The sequence below is a fragment of the Protopterus annectens genome, chromosome 1.part1 (assembly GCF_019279795.1).
Source record: "Protopterus annectens isolate FY-2018-M chromosome 1.part1, PAN1.0, whole genome shotgun sequence".
Classification (NCBI taxonomy): Eukaryota; Metazoa; Chordata; order Ceratodontiformes; family Protopteridae; genus Protopterus; species Protopterus annectens.
Genome location: NC_056726.1, coordinates 677703753 through 677717722, shown reverse-complemented (window position 1 = coordinate 677717722; position 13970 = coordinate 677703753).

Genomic DNA, 13970 nt, shown 5'->3' with positions numbered 1-13970 from the left:
GGTAAACTATTCAGTACGTGATTGAGCAGTTATTTTATGTAAAATGATAAGCATGATCAGTGTTGACCCCACTATATTATAACTCCTCTCTATGAATTTAACCCCACCCCTTTCTAGTTGGACCCCATCCCATGCAGGTGTCTCCTGCAGCTTCCCTTTGATTTGATGTCACCAGCTGCCACTGATTATAAACATCTTAGAAACTCCAGTAAAAATCATATCAAACTGATAAAAGGCCCCCCACAATTCTATGATTTTAACCTTATTACAATGCAAGAGTATATGTAGTGTACAGTACAGAATTATGGTTTACTTAATTATCATTGTGGTTACCTCAATAAAGACATTCTCTGTTACATACAATAAATGATAAAAAACTACTATATTAATTTACAAGCAGCAAATTATAGCAACCCCAAAGCTTTCTAGACTACAACCAACCAGCTGTTAAAACCTGGTATTCCAGCACATCCTACACTTACTTCATCTAACTTCACTGACAACATAGCCAGCAAATTATATACCGATATCTTCAAAACAGTAATCTCTCTTGTTTAACTCTTGGCATAGTTAAAGACATGTTCCTTTCCTAGCTTGTTAACTCCCCAAAGACTTTGCAGCCTCAATTTCTACAACAAAAAAACATTCATCATCTTCTTTCAGCTGTTCCTGTTAGGGGGTCGCCACAGTGGATCATCTGTTTCCATTTCTTCCTGTCCTCTGCATCATGCTCTGTCACACCAACCGCCTGCATGTCCTCTCTCACCACATCCATAAACCTTATCTTAGGCCTTCCTCTTTTCCTCTTACCTGGCAGCTCCATCCTTAGCATCCTTTTCCCAATATACCCAGCATCCCTCCTCAGCACATGTCCAAACCAACTCAATCTCGCCTCTCTTGCTTTGTCTCTAAACTGTCCAACCTGAGCTGACCCTCTAATATACTGATTCCTAATCCTGCCCATCCTAGTCACACCCAGTGCAAATCTTAACATCTTTAACTCTGCTACATCCAGCTCTGACTCCTGCCTTTTCGTCAATGCTACTGTCTTCAACCCATATAACATAGCTGGCCTCACTCCCTCTTGTAGACCTTCACTTTCACTCTTACTGGTACCCGTCTGTCACAAATCACTCCTGACACTCTTCTCCACCCATTCCACCCTGTCTGTACTCTCTTCTTCACCTCTCTTCCACACTCACCATAACTCTTCTTAGTGTTATAACATCTCTTAACCATTATCAAAAGTGTAGAAACTTAGTCTCAGCACTTTTCCTAGATTTATTCAAAGCTTTCAACAGGGTCTCCCACCAGACATTACTTCAAACACTAGATTGCCTAGGAATACATGAAACATCACTATCTTGGTTATCCAGCTGCCATTCAAATAAGCAACAGGCAGTAAAATGGCAAAATGACATCTCCTATTTCCTTCCATTAAAGTGGATGTCCATCACGGATCAATTTAAGGTCCCCTGTAGTTCAATATATTCATTGATGATCTCTACTTTGTGTTTAAATAAACTACTGTCATACAGTATGCACACAATTCAACAATCATCTGTTCTGTTAAAAACATAGATAAATTAAAACAACTTACCCAAAAAATTTCTCCACTATAGAGTCCTGGCTGTCTGATACACAGCTGCTCCTTAACCGTTAAAAACAAAACTGATCCTATTTACCTCAAAGTATTCAAATGACTATAAAAATAATTTCAAAATCACTTTCTCTAACACCACCAACATAGAACTCGTAAGTCAAGCTAAGCTTCTAAGAGCCAATATTGATGACAGCATAAAATGTGATCATCACATAAAACAAGCAACAAAAAAAATCCAGCAAAAGCTAGACACTCTGTATATAGAGTCAAACCATACCTCACAGATAATGTCGAAAAAAAACATTGCTCAATTTATTCTTAGCCCTACACTACTTTACACTGCTCCAAGCCTGGTTAACCTACAATCCACTTAACTCTCACTCTTGGAACAGTGCTATAACAAGGTGGCAACATTTGCCACCAATTATCATGATAAGACTCATCACTGTCTGGCATTTCAATACTTCAGTAGTTAGAGCTAAGACATTACCTTACATTTTCCCAATACGACACTTCTCATGAATTCCTCTACTATCCAGACAACTATCTTAGCTTGTAAAATATTCTCTAACCTAAGCAGATAGCAGAGATCCACTGACAAAATGTTATCAAGATATTACAAAACCTAGCAACTCATCTGGTGACTCTTTGCACTTCTCTTTTTTGGCCAAAGTTTGGGATTCCCTTCCTCTCTCTAAGAAACACAATAAACACCAAACTCTTTTAAGGCACAGAGGAGAGAATACCTAAAAGATACCTGAAGTCTTTGTACTCCTTTTTACTCATCACAATTTGGAACTCCCTTCCTCTGACTCGAAGAAACACAGTAAACACCAACTCTTAACACACATAACAGAATACCTAAAAGATATCTGACTCTGTACATGCACAACTCCTGGATGATAAATGCCCTGCTACTTTCTATCTCCTATTCTTTCATTCTTTCCCACCACTAATCCGTTAGTTTTTGTTCCAAAACACCCTCCTTGTCCTCTGTCTCTCCCTTGTCTTCCTTCGCCTTGTCCCAAAACATTCTCTGTCTCTCCTCTTAATACCTCTGTTTCCTGCTTTTCTCTCTTACTATCAAATTAATTTTCATTATGCTTTAGAGCACTTTAGATGCTGCTGCTATTAATTAATAATACTCTGTTTAAATGTGTGCATTTCTTGATTACTTCTATACCTCTGCTGATTACATGTATACCTCTCTTCACTATGTTCTTTTTCTATATTATTTTTTCCAGAGCTTTTCTTTCTGGAAAAAAATTATAGCTTATTACATGTTGATGCTATTAAGTAATAATACATGTTTGTATATGTGTTAATTATCTGAAGGGTTCCTATTACCTTATCGAACATTTAGGTTAGCGAATACCTAAATGTCGATCTGGTAATAACGAAAGCAAAAAAAAATGTGAATGGCTGATTTAAGGCAGGGAAAGAATTCCCTTGGCTGTTATGTGGATTTTGCCCCTTTTCCTGCTGTAGAGCGATCTCAGAGTTGGTATATTTAGTTGTGGAGGTGTGGAGGGCACAGCCTCCCACATCAGGTGTGTCTGGGTCAAAGCCCCCCCACTTTATTTTGGTTTATTTTTTTTTTTTGTGGCAGAGGGAATTCATTCCTTATGTTAAATCAGCTGTTCACTGTTTTAATTTTTTCAATATTACCAGATCGACGTTTAGGTATTCGCTAACTTAAGTGTTTGATCAGATAATATAGACGCTTACCTGAATTCCCATTTACTAAGTTCATTATGTAATGCTGGAATTTTTCTGATTCTTTTCTCCCCAGACCTCCACTGAAAATGGGTAGCTTTCTACATAGTTGCACTATCCTGGTAAACAAATCCAATATCTATCTATCTATCTATCTATCTATCTATCTATCTATCTATCTATCTATCTATCTATCTATCTATCTGTCTGTCTGTCTGTCTGTCTGTCTATCTATCTATCTATCTATCTATCTATCTGTCTATCTATCTATCTATCTATCTATCTATCTATCTGTCTATCTACAGCTATGTATATCTATATCTATATCTATATTTATATCTATATGTGTGTGTGTGTGTGTGTGTGTGTGTGTGTGTGTGTGTGTGTGTGTGTGTGTGTGTGTGTGTGTGTGTGTGTGTGTGTTTCATGAGTCCAGTTCAGAATTAGGAACAGACCAGAAATATAATATGAAGCAAAACTCTAGACATTCTGCAAAATTATGGACAGCTGAGAAGAATGCTATTACTTTAGCAAAAAACTAAATCAAGATGTCATACCTTCAAATGGACTACCCTCATTTACAATTGTTCATACCACCTCCATCTAGAAGTATCCACATATCACACAAATGGCCACTAACTTAGAAGGTAAAAATATCTACCGTACCCATAAGCATTAAGGACCGAATATAAGGTGCTGCAACCAAAACATATTTCATATGTGTGGCAAGGCAGAAGCAGTATTTGCTGTAGGGTTGCTATTATATAATCAAAGAAGCAATCCTTTGAATGCATCTTGTTCAAACTTGAAAGCATGAAACAGCAAAACAGCTAAATGGCATATAAGCGATTTCTTTCCCTGGGAAAGAAATCACTTGGCCGTCTCCATTACTTTGCCATTTTCTTCTCTGTAGTGCAATCTCGGAGTTGGTATATTTAAGTAGGGGGGTATGGGGGTCAAAGCCCCCCACTTTATGTAATGTTTTGAAGCTTTTCTTTTTTTTTGAGGAACAGCGATTTTTTCCCTTGGAAAATAATCGCTGTTTCAAGTGTTCGGGATTGTAAGCTTTTGCTTAAATGGTGTCAATGAATCAGCATTAGCTTTTTTAAGCATTCATTGATTTAATATAGACCCTTGCTGTACATAGGTTCATAGGTTCATTGGTGTTTACTAGGCTAATGACCACAAGGGCTTATGTTATCCTAGCCATGCATCCTAAATCTCTGACAAGTTCTGGTACCCTTGATAAGTGTAAGCAGAGGGTTGAGAGGTGAAATATTTTCATGCAGGGGCCTGGCAGATGAACCATTTACAAGTTGCATGTGTTCATTAGAGACATATGTGCCAAACCATGAAGGAATTCCCTGGTCTCTATCCAGTTGTCTAAGTTACACTTTATTGGATTAGGGAGGAACTCAGTTTCACACGGATGGGAGCCTGTTCCAAGAATGGGAAGTCTTTAGGATACATACCTGTCTTTCAAGCAAGTTCTAGTTATATCACAGGAAAGGTTTAAGTCTTTAGAATGGGTAATTCTGGTTCTGTTTGTTTTGTGGATATGAGGATGTCCATCAGATTGGGGTCTGACAATGTCTTGTATGCCAGTCATAGATCTCCCCTCAAGAGCCTGTAGGAGACAGAAACCAGGGATAGGCCTTCATACAATCTGCATAGGTCATGTTACTCACAACCTGTATTGTTTTAGTAAGGAACCTCTGTGGACACTCCAGTTGTTGGCTATGCCTGGTTAGGTACATAACAAAGGGGGAATTGTGCTCAATGATATGTCTGATGAATGCCAAGTACAGTGGAACAATAACTTCCTTGGACCTAGATGCCATACCTTTGTTTATAAGTTACACAACATAGAATGATTTCCTGACTACTGTAGACATATGATGGTCAAAGGCAAGATTACTGTCTACATGTGTCCCCAAGTCCCTGACTACTGGGTCAACTCTTAGGGTTGTGTGATCAATATTATAGTTACCAGGGATGAATGATTTCTCAGAGGTTACTATTATACATTTCTTGGCATTTAGTTTTAGTCCATGGCTCTGGCAGCAGTTGTTTGTCTGTGTCAGCTCTTCCTGGGCAACATTTGTGCTGGTGGGCGGCTCAGTGACAGCTCCTAATTTACAATCATCTGCAAATTTAGTCAGCCAGAGTCCATCACCATTTGCCTTAACTTCAGAGAAGTAAATGCCAAAAGGAGTGGTCCCAGGAGCGATCCCTGAGGATTTCCACTTGTAACTAGCCTCTTTCTAGAGGTGGACTTCCCATTTCTAACTTCCTGGGTCCTGTCTATGAGCCAACTGGCAATCCACTGGGTAACATAAGGTTTTGTAGCTAATCTCTTAGGTTTGTCAACAATTCCTGAGTGGGGAATTGTGTTAAATGCATTGACCAGGTCAATGTATGCTGTGTGAACCATTTTACCCTCATTCATTGCATTAGTGACCTTCTCAAAGAAGTCCACCAGGTTGAGTAGGTATGACCTGCCCTTGATGAAACCAAACTAGGTTGGGTACAATGTCTGCAGGTTTCTTATGTCATTACTGATCATGATAATTATTTTCATGGCTTTGCATATGAGACTAGTGAGAGTTATGGGCCTGCAGTTTCCAGGGTCTGTAGATGGCCCACCTTTATGCAGAGGGATGAATGTTGCTGGTCTCCATTTATGAGGCACAAAACCTGGTTGGAGGTTACAGGTAAACAGCAATTCCAGAGGTCCTGATAGATCAAGTTTCATGCTATTTAGAAGGAATCCTGGGATATGTTTGGGCCCATTGATGCAGTGCTTTTGGTCTTAGAGAAAACATTAAGGGCCTATTCCCTAGTGATAGCAGAGGGGGTTATATTTGATGGTATTTTCTGAGAAAAGGTTGATGGGGAGAACAGGATAAAGTTGGAGCTGAATTTGTGGGCCAGTAGGTTTGCTATTTCTTCTGGATTGGTATAGGTGATGTCATTTACAGTGAGCTCTGCACACAATTGTGTATTGCCTTTGAGATTGCAGGCATAGCTAAAGAATGCCTTGCGGTTGTCCTTGATCTGGGAATCCAAATATACCCAAACTTTGGCTTTGATAGACTTTATTTGTCCTCTGAGTTGTTTGTTTAGTTTGATGAGAGTGATTGTATCCTGCTGGGTGCTGCACCTCTTAATTTTTGCCATGATTTTCTTTCTTCTGTTATACAGACTATTATGTTGTGATTCCACCAGGGTGGCATGTTTTTGAGTTAGTTCTGCACTTCTTCCTGGTGGGTGCAGATGTCTTTATGCAGCTAATAACATGCTTGCTTAGGGTTTCTGTGAAAAGGTCTGCATAGACAACAGTGTTCTCAGGGTTTGTGGGAGGCCTGACAGTCAATATGTCAGTGAAATATCAATACATGCATCACATATGAAATCAGAAACAATGTAAGAACAACTGAACGTTAAAATGAAATCTCAAAAGTAGGCAATCATGACACCCTCAAAACAATGACTGGTTCAAATGTCATCACAAAATGCAACTGATAACTGCATTAAGCTGTTTACACCATATAGAACAGAATGTCATTACCTCATTGTCTCCGCTGTATGGCCAGTAACCTTTGCTCTAATAAAGCATTTATGCTCCCTGTGGCAAACTGCTTGCTCATTCCGCTTGCCCTCACTGGCCATTCTGAATGTGCTAAGAGTCAGCAATATACACGATGTGCACTGATGTTCCAAAACATGGTAGGCAGGATACAAACTACCCAGTATGGATGCTACCATCCTACATTTTATCATTCAGCAAAACAGTGGGAATCTGTTGAGGAAGTTTTGGAAATGCCAAAGATTCTGGAGGCACAAGCAGATGGGCAGCATGTATTTATCTTCCTTGCTTCCAGAACATGTCTGCAGATAACAGAAAGGTGCTTGATGGCATCTGTGAGTAACTTCACTGTATAGAATGACCAAGAAGTAATATCTTAGCTTGATCTCCTGGAACACCAGGAAAGGGAAGCCAGATAATGTACACAGTTTAGTGTCATAGGCCCCAGTTAAGCAAAGATGCTACTTTTCATTCCAGATGTCATAACAGCCAATAACAGTTCTCTACATCATAACATTTTGAGGCACATGGATATTGATATCTCTTACAGAGAGCAAACATCCACGGCCACCCTTTTGACTTATATAGGTACAGCCTGTAGACGCTTGCAGGACTCTCTGTTAGGTCCTCTTTCTGTTGCACCTGCTTACAGAGACACCCCACCATCTTTTGCAGGGATTGCTGTCTACTCATCCCATATAAGTCTCCTCATCATGATGCACAACTGCCAAGATCTCTTGCTTTATCTCCTGTTGTCTTTGCTGCTGCATGTCCTGCTGGTAATCTGAACAATACAAGCAAGTAAAACACATCCCACTAATCAATAAATGCATGATAGTATCCCACAGTGCAAGTCAGACCATGCTGCACATACTCATACAGGTCCAGCATTGCACCATAAATGTAAACAGACAAGCCATGGTGCACACTGAATATGTAATTGCAACACGAGGTACACAATTAGAAAGCTAGAAAAAACATAGGCACAAGCCATTTCGAGCTTGTATGCAAACATGCAGATAATGTTTGCACAAGATCCAGCACACAATATGGGCATCACACACAATCAATGGTTTATGCGTATTAAGACTAGGGAATTGGCATGCAGTTATATTTTATTTTAGTTTATACAAAGCACCTAAGACATCTAACTACTGCAAAGGCATAATAAATACATAACAGCACATCTATCCTTGGTTACAAGTTGCACTTTTTCCTATAATGACCCTGTAAGCAGCCACCTGCTTCCACAGAGTTTATGAGACAAGGGGGTGGTGGAAGTAAATTGCCAGAGCACTCCAGCGTATTACACATCCATGTGCATGCACATACACCAACAGACAAGATGAAAATCTGTGATTAGTACTAGAAACAAGTGCAGCATGCTGCTATTGTCAGATGCCACCACAAATAGCATAAAGCAATCCAGACACAAACGCATGTATATTATGTACTGTGTTACATGCAGAGAGGCTGTGCACATCTACATGGAGAAATTCATATCAATGTCGCAGGCAATGGCAACATACTATATTGTGGCTCAGAGCACATAAGCAAGCAAAGCTGACAGGGGTACAATGTATGTACAGTTCTTGGCAAAGCAGTGTTAACCTGTATGCAAAACAGCAGTAACAGGTTATCTGTATAATACATATGTATATTTATATTGATGCAACAACCCAGTACTAGTAAAACAAGGCCACAGCTCATGCATATATAATTATCATTCTGCCATTTGGAGATATATTATGACTATAACCATCTCAATTAATGCATCTCAAAATGTAGCTTGCTTACAGAGTGGATTGCAAATCTAAAAACAGTGTTTTAATAGTTTTTGACTGAGCAGATGAACATGTTACACACATTAAGTTTGGGGGGTCCACAGCTTGAGTGATATCCCCATTTTCTTAAATGCCAGGTAGATTGGGACAGCAATAAGCATCTGTGAATACAAAATGGAATTCAATGGCTACACACCTGATATGGCATGATCTACAACAACAACACAATGTAATTAAGATATAGCTGCAGGTTACAGTCAGAAATTCTGCAAGCAGCAGTAACATGAACTAACTCCTGCAGTCTTAGTTTGATTCCTTTGCCTCCTTCTGCCAGCAGGGTGACACAGAGGAAGTCACCTTATCAGGTAGCACTTCTGATATGAGTCAGAGAAATATCAATGTGGATCAGTGATCTACACCTATTAAAAATGCAAATGAATAAACGAATGAAGAAAAATGCACATTCTGACATACACACTGATAACAGGGCTATTATCTGTCCATGTTTATGCAGGACAGCCCTTATGTTGGTGCTTGTGCCCTGCAAAAAAAAAAAAAAAAACAAAAAACAATCAATTGCAAATGTCATAGCATTTTATGACAAAATATTTATTGGCTTTCCACAAGTAGTTACATAAAATTATTATTTTTTTACCTTAATATTATATGAAAAAAACAACATAGACTACTCAAATTTTACAAGCGTGAGCTTTTATTTTGCCAGCAAAGTGAACTTTTCACTGGTTGTTGCTATAATATGTCCTGCAAAATCTAACATTTTTGTACAAAATGCCTCACTTTGGGTTTTCAAAAAGGATGCAACTCTAAATGGTAGCCATTAACTGTAAAAACATTGAAAGGTAAAACTTTATCCACCCTATTTGAGCCTGTTTCAGGTAATGTCGAAAAGTCAAAACTTTCCTACAAGCCACCTTAAGGTGTTTCTGCTTAATGCTAAGAGCCTAAAGAAAATATTCCACACCCTTCAAGCCCACCACATTCTGGATAATGTAGTTATCTGTGTCATGACTGAACTTAGTTTATTCCATTGAAAATACTCCAGAAGTGCAAGATTACTGAGCCTTCAACACAATTAGACCAACAACAGCACAGACTAGGGATAAAGGTGGAGGTGTCTTAATCTATGTTTGCAACAAACATACCTCCAAGTTGGTTAAACAGGATGATACCATGGAGGTCATCCACACATACATCACCATAGATAAGGTCCCTCACCATATCATGGGTAGCCATTGGTCACCATCTATGCACAGAGAGTCTAATGAGTGTTATCTTGACCTACTACAGGTACTCACCATCCAACCACACATCCTATTCATGGGTGACTTTAACTACTCCTCTACAGACTGGGAAACATACACTGCCTCAAACTAAGAGGCTCAGTGCTTCTTGGACTTTATTAATACAAGCACCCCCTGGAACAGATAGAGTACATTCGAAGCAGAGGGCCAAACATAATGGATCTGATACTCACTAGCATGGGGAAAGAGTTCTAACCTAACCCCCTCCCCCATGCCATGCCCACAGTGTTGAAGTTAGTTCATAAAGTTGTCTCATTTGAAGTAAAAATCAACCAAAACAAATCCAGCTAAACAAGTAAAGTTAGGAACTATCCAAAGGCAAATCTTATTAAGTGATAGTTTGTCAAAATTCAAGGTCTCCCAACCCTGAGACCACAGCTACCCATGCAGAATTATTCACAGAGTTCATATACACACCTGTGAATTTCTGCATAGAGGTTGCTGTACCTAGCAGAAATAATCCCAAAACAAGCACTAAAAACAAACCCCACTGGTGGAATCGGAATCCTTATCTAAACACAATATATAATAAAAGAAGACAACTCATGACTAAAATGAAGAAGAACAACTCCCTTAAAGATAAGTGCCTCTTATATAACTAAACAAGAATCAAAGAGGTGTAATTAAGTCCACCGAGACCAGCTATAAGGCCGGGATAGCCTTGCTGACTAAGGACAATCAGAAGGCCTTTTTCAACTACGGCCAGATCCTTAGAGGTAACACACAGCAGTGTGCTGAACTGGTGGGAAACAGTACCCTCTTCGCCAATCAGGGTGACCTAGCAAATCTACTGGCTGATATGTTTAACTCAAACTTCATCCCCATACCCCCCAGCTCCACCAGATGAAATCCCCTCCAACATACTTTCCTAGCTATCAGCAGAGATCAGGTGCTGTCAACACTTGTAAAGCCAAGAATGTTGCCTCCATGAGTCCTGAAAACATCCCCAGTTGCCTCCTGAGCAGTATAAAACATGGCCTGTCATGACTACTTGAGGATCTTTTCGACTACAGCCTTAAAGCAGGCTATGTTCCAACTGAATGAAGGACTGCAGCAGTCATTCCCTTCCACAAGGGTGGACTATCAACTGACCGAGGGAACTGTAGACTCATCAGTCTAACAAGCCTAACATGCAAAGCCATGGAATGAATTATCATGGAAATGAAAAACAAGGACATCGGCAACCTACTAACACTGGACCCCCCATCTCAATATAGCTTGTTTAAGGGAAGTTCTTGCCCGCTTGACCTGGTACACTTCTTTGAAAAGTCACTAAGTCAATGGATGAAGGTAAAATAATAAATACTGTGTATCATGACCTGATAAGACATTCAATACAATACCCCACTCAGCCATTGTTGACAAGTTCTCTGAGCTAGGTGTATATCTTTACATAACTTACTGGATTTATGGCTAGCTCACAGACAGAACCCAAGCACCAGTCACGATTGGTGAGACCACCTCTACAAAGAGGCCAGTCACCAGTGGAGTACCCCAGGGCTCCATGCTGGGCCAGCTCCTGTTTAGCATCTACTTCTCAGAAGTCAAGGCTAACGTTCACAGCTTCTGACTCACCATGTTCAAAGATGACTGCAAACTGGGAGCTATTATACTTTCCTTCCAAGACACCAACATCTTGTAAGTGGGTTTAACAAAGACAAATGACTAGAGCTGAATCCATGGCCTACAAGTCAGTGTTAAAAACTGCATTATAATGCCATTTGGGAAACTGTCAACCAATGTTAATTATTCCATCGATAAAACTCTCCTAAGAGTTGACCTAGTAATAAGGGATCTGAGAACATATGAAGACAGCCATCTGGCCTTTGACCAACACGTAGTTAAGATAATAAGGAAATTATTTTATGTCTCCCAACTTAGAGGTAAAGGGTGGCTTCCAGGTCCAAGGAAATTATGGTATCACTCTGCTCAGCCCTTATCAGATCTGTCATTGAGTACAACTTTCTGTTTGGCATATATCTAACCAGACACTTGCAGCAGTTGGAATGCCAGCAAAGGTTTCTCACCAGGAGAATTCAGAGCATGAATACCCTTTTTCACACTGATTTCCTAAAGTCTCTGTCTCTGTATTCAGTCTCCTACAGGCTGCTGAAAGAGGATCTTTGCCTGACTTATAGGGCTTCCTCAAACCCAGCCCTGATGGATCTGTTGCACATGTGCAAAGCAAACAGCACCAGGAACACTAGATCTAGGGATGTGAACTAAACTTGTGACATAAACAGAATATGCTGGAGAGACAGGTATGTGTCCCAAAGGAACTTCACACTATGGAATATGCTCCCCATCCATATAAAACAGAGTTTATCCCTGATCCTATTCAAATAAAACCTTGAGAATTGGATGGGAAATCATAATTTTACCACCAGTCTGGTCCTCGTGTCCCATATGGATAGAGATCTTCAATAAGAAATGTATTATCCTAAGTAGCAGCCCCCCTACAAATCCTTAGTTATCTCCCTAGTAAAGTACCCCCCATAAATGCCCATGATACTTGGGACTCTGACCAGGCTTGTAAGGGCCCTATTGGTCATTAGCCTAGTAACAACCTATGAACCTATGATACAGAATATTGTCTTGCAAACAATACTAACATGTAACAGGTAAGTATGGGGTCTATATTATATTTTTGAAAGTTTCAAACATCGAACACCATATGGTCGACACCATATGAGCGATGTTTGAAATTTTGAAAATATAATAAAAAAATAAAAATAAAATCTATACTTACCTAAATGCTGCAGGCAGGGGGGCAAACCCCCCTGCACCCCCCATATGGGCGGCTGCACAACCCACACCCCCGCTACTTAAATATTCCTACTCCAAGATCGCACTGGATTGAAGTAAAGGGAAAATATTCCCTACGACGATTTCCGTGTTACGCGTGTGACGTTTCGATCAATTGGGTGCACTCAATATGCGTTCGCCGTTTACAATTTTCGATCATGCAGTAGGAACCTGTAAGTATGACATATATATTAGACTGAATGTAATTGCTATGTACATAGGAACAAAGGAATAATACTAGACAAGTGATTACAGGCACCATAAGATACCTAGCCATATATACCTTTAAACAAACACACTTAAAAGCTTCTGCCACCCTTTATGAGTACTTAATAGTGTTCACCCCCAAATCAAACAGGACCGTACATCACAACCCTGGTGTAAATATATGTATACCCTGTCATAGGATCATAGGAAGTTACTAGGCTATTAGCACTGAGGCCCTTACAAGCCTAGCCAAGAATTTAGCCCATGCTCCAACAAGTCAGCACCCAATGACCCTGTCTAGCAGGGACACAGGTGGATTCCCAGGGGTGTATTCTCTGTTCCACATCCAGTTATCCGGATTGCACTTAAAAAGTGTTAATGAGGTACTCTGCTTGACATGGAGCGGGAGTCTATTCCACAGAAGGGAGAGTCTCTGGGACACAAATCTGTCCCACATAATAGAACTACTAATGTCACAGACCAGGATGAGGTTGCGAGTGTGGGTTACTCGAGCGGAGCTAGACTTGCGGATATGCAGCAGTCTCATCAAGGTGCGGTCTGAGATTGCTTTGTCTGCTAGACAGAGATCACCTCTGAGGAGTCTGTAGGAGACTGAATACAGGGACAGGGCCTTTAACCTACCTGTGTAGGGTAGATGTTTGAGGCCCTGGAAGGACATATCTGTCCCTTCCAGTCATCAAGATTAACCTTAAAGGATAAAAGTTATATGACAATCATTTAATATTTAGAGAAATTTTAGACAGTCTGCAGTGAAATTAAAGATACTACTAGTTTTTTGCTAATACTGATCAGAGATGCCTTCCCTTTTTGGGATTTTGCTCTATCATGTAGTAGCTTCCTCCTTCTATTGTATGTTAGCCTAATACAAACAGGAATTGCAATATGAAGTGAGGGAATAACAGGCTTATGGTATGTGTAGAGAG